Below are 4,582 nucleotides of genomic sequence, written 5' to 3'. Positions count from 1 at the left end.
TACGAAAACAAATTTTGCAATTAAGCATTATTAAAGAAGATTCAGTATATCATTCTTTGAATTTGGTATGGTTATACGTATAGAAAACTGAGGAACATTGGTAAAGTAATCCCCATCAAAGAAACAAATGTTGGGAAAAAGAGTATCAAAAGCACGAATATCAAAATCAACTTATGTATATCTCTCAATATACTAAACGTATGTAGTGTACTATTATGTGAGGACAGCTACTCAGTGTAATGGAATCATGAGATACATCTTCAGGGTTGGAATAAATAACTCTAAATCATCATGGCCTTGGCTATTGAACATTCATTTTTAACTACAAGCTTGTTCAATAAACATGAAAATCACACGTTAAAAGTCTTTTGCTTTAAATGTAGACCATGTGTTCTGTATGCTTAACTAACTCACGGACAGTCAATAGTCTTAGACAGAAAAAAGCTAGAAATGCATTGTCGGCAAAGGAATAGTACAACGCAGGCAGAGGAAACTAGTGAGGGAAACATGTTGGAATTTTAGAGGGTTCCAGGTTTCTAGGGCTTTTTTGTAATATTCTTAGCTTGTCCCATTGGTTTCTGAGAAGGAGCACATTCCCAGAATGCCTCCTTCTTGTTCCATTAATGATGGGTAGGAAAACCCCAGTAGACTGGGGAGGAAACAGATTCTTATACAGGTTTGTTAAGCCAACACAAATTTGGACTAAGACTACAGCCTACCATATAGACAACCTATCAGAGGCTTTCTGCCTGGAAAATGAAAAGATGGAGCAACACAGTATTTGTTTAGAATGTTTCACGTTCTCCCTTCCCTCAACCCCCAGAAAATTTAGATGAAGGGAGGAACTTCAGGTTGATCCTTCTGTTGCTCAACTGCTATCAGCTGGTTGTTGCTGCACTGAGCTCTCCAGGCTGTTCGTTATTTAGGATTTGATTGGGACCAGATTTTTAAGACAAGGCTTCATGATTATGGGGCCATCAGAAAGGTGAGTTTTGCTTTTTTCAGGGAAGGAAGACTAGAAAGCAGGAGACCAAGACAAACCATACCAATACACATTTAAAGTAAGCTAAATAGGCAAGTCAAAAGACATCAGAGGTAATTGGACTCAATAGGTAAAATGTATTAATAGAGAAATCCACTAATGAAGGTACAGCAACATCATCAAGCATCCTTGGAAATGTCATCACCAGGTATAGACTCAGAACTTAAGAATGTAAGTTTTATGTCTGAGAACCTTTCATATGCACGTAGTAATAGGAGAAGACTGAATTATTTGTTTAGCTTATGAGCAAAGAAAGAAATGTAGGAGAGTAAAGGAAGGAAGACAGGAAACAAGGAAGGAAGATAGAAAGGAAGGAAAGAAGGAAGGAGGAAAGGAGGGAGGAAGGAAAATTAGAGTGAAAGAGTAAAGAAGAAAGATGATAACTCACCTGACGGTCTCTAATATGGATAATATGACATTCCCTAAAAGAAGTCCAGAAGCAGCATATCTTGTTTTTGCTCCACGAAAATTCTTTCCACAGAATTTACATATGAAAAACGAGGAACAAACAATCCAGGCTTTCATTCCAGGCTATAACTCGATTCTCCTCTTAGTCATCTTTGACCAATTTCATATAACTCTCTATTGGGCACTTATCAATTTTCTGTAGCCAACTCACAGCTTAGAGGACAAAACCCATCTTTTCCCCTGGTTCTGATCTATCATCTATCACCAATATGAATCTTGAGACTTCCTTTTAAACAAATCTTTGCTTTAAGCTAGGAAAGAGTAGCAGGCTGATTTTGCTCCGGTCCCTAAGAACAGAGGAATCTTGTTTTTATACTTTGAGGCATTAGGAAGTTACAGCATCCCTCAATGTACCCTACCTACCAATAATTTGTTCAACTCATCCATTTTCTATTAAACATCATATCATCCCAGTTTCATGTTTTCTGTGGTTACAGTGTCTGCTATATTTCTGGAGTTTAATAATTGTGCTTCTCCTGTCACAATGCTGAAGATCAGACAGTAGCTCACTGCATGACCCTGGGGAAATTGACAACTATTGCAGGTCAGTCATGGAAGTGTGAAGCTTGCATGGCCCTTTGAGAGAGAGAAAGCTTGTCATTCAGCTATGAGGATATACTTAACTGATAGCCTCTGGGACTGCTTTGATATTTGAGCCGAGAACAAGACATCAGATAAAACAGGAGGTTCTCTGATGCAGGAACACTCACTCAACAGGCAAGGACTTGGGACCTTAGGGCAATTTATAGGGTAGGATTGCTCCTGGAGGCCTTTAAATGTGGTAATCCATGATAAACAGAAGTTGAAATTTCTGATCTGCTATAGCATGCAGTCCAGATTAGTGTAAATGGGAAATGGAACTAGTAATGTCTAAATCAGCAGCTCTTAAAGTATGGGTCACATCACCTAAGACCATCAGAAAGCACAGATATGTGTATTATGATTCATAACAACAACAAAATTACCTTTATGAAGTAGCAGCAAAAATAATTTTATGATTGTGGTCACCATGATGTGAGAAACTATAAAGAGTCACAACACTTGAAAAGGAAATGTATGCAACAAGGAATTCAAAGAAGGGCATGTGGGATAATAATGAAATCCTTAGTTTTCACATAAAAAATACAAAAATCAAGATATAAAACATTCAGAGTCAATACACAATGCATAAACTTTAACCAAACAAATTCTAATATAAATTTCTTGGTAATTATTAATTATGAATACATTAAAATTCAATTACAATACCACTTGTAACTTGCAGCTAAAATAGCAATGAGTTATTTCTACATACCTACTCATGGGATTAAAATCAAAACCTCTAACAATACCTAACCCTGGTGAAAAAAAGAGCTAACCATAGTAGCATATATAATTGTTGGCACCTAAAAGGAGGACAGCAATGTTTCCAGGTATCCTTTCAAGCACTAGTAAAATACCAATAAGCAATAAGCAATTGTGAAAGTTGGACTTGATTCACTGGAGATCTGGTTGCATTGTCATCTCAATCTACTCCTTTTGACTTAAGGAGACACAGAATAACAGATTTCTAGAAGAACATGGAGGAGACAGAGCTTCATCTAATGGTAACCAGGAAACTATCACCCACCAGTGGTCTGCTAGATTATAATTTTTTCAATGGACATATCCACAGAGGAGGTCAGAGCCCTCAATATCTGCCTAGTTTCTCAAAGATGAACTGAACTTTGCTACTTTGATGAATTAATAAGCTTAAATATGTAAGACTTTCAGGGACACTTAAAATGCTAAACTCATGAAAAGACATTCTCACAGCTCCCTGGATAAACCAACACACTCAAGTATGAAAAGCAAACACAGTCCTTTATATTCATCCAAATGAGTTACAAATATGTCTTTACTCAAGAACCTAAATAGAGTCATCCAGGGTAGCTGTATTCATCATTATGCCAACCTGTAGGCAATGAAGATGTCTTCTAATACATTAATGAATAAAGACAATGTGGTATAACTATTAGAAATGATTTTTCACTACTAGAATGAGGTGAGCTATAAGCCTATGAAGAAAACTGAAGTGCCTGTTTTTAAGTGATACAAGATAATACTTAAGTCAAAATATTATATCAGTTCAACTACTGCCAAATAGTATAGAGCAAATGATGGAGATTGATGATGTGGTAAAGCCTAGGACAGTCTGGAAAGGAAAATGAACAGGTCAATTTTAAGGGACTTTTGGGAAATGAATTTTGGATGTATTGAACAAGTTCATGATTTTATAAATTTGTATAGACCAGCTAGAACACACCATACTAGGAGTGAACTTTAATGTTTTCATGTGATTTGGGATTTTAAACAGGCACCAGTGTTGGTACTAAATGCACTGTATTGTGCAAGATAAAGAGAGTGACAAAATAGTTCATGAGTACAGCAAGTACCTGTCATCTTTATATTCCAGGGTCTGAGACAGAAATATCATAAATTCAAAGTCAGATTGAGCTACCTATTGAGACCTAGGATCCAAAAGCAAACAGTAGCAACTACAGCAACAACAACAAAAAACCTGACTGTACTATATTATATAGTCTCACTGGAAGTAAAATGTAGAATGATATAAGATGTATACTAGGAAAAGAATCTAACCAAAAATAAACTTCCTTCTCTATTTCAATCATGTAAAGATAAAATCTGAATTACGTGATCGCTGCTAAGCATCAAGATCATTTCATAGTGTCAACAAGTGATCAAGTGTACCTATCATTGACCTCTTGCATGTGACATACAGTCAACAATAGAAGGTGTAGTGGAGTTGAGGTATAAGCTTAAAGCATTCAGGTGTCTGCAATTGAGTAAGGCTGATAATCCCAACCCAGGCATAGATGTTCACATCTCTAACCCCAGAATTTACCACATTCAATCAGGAGGATCACCATAATTTTCAGGCCATACTGGATAACAAGAAATTTTGGATACCCAGAAGATCTTCCAACTGGTAATAAGGACACATGTTCCACTATGTTCATAGCAGCCTTATTTATAATAGCCAGAAGCTGGAAAGAACCCAGATGTCCCTCAATAGAGGAATGGATACAGAAA

Source organism: Mus pahari, chromosome 17 (genome assembly GCF_900095145.1).
Source record: "Mus pahari chromosome 17, PAHARI_EIJ_v1.1, whole genome shotgun sequence".
Classification (NCBI taxonomy): Eukaryota; Metazoa; Chordata; class Mammalia; order Rodentia; family Muridae; genus Mus; species Mus pahari.
The sequence above is the reverse complement of the archived record's forward strand: the minus strand, read 5'-3'. Positions refer to the sequence as shown.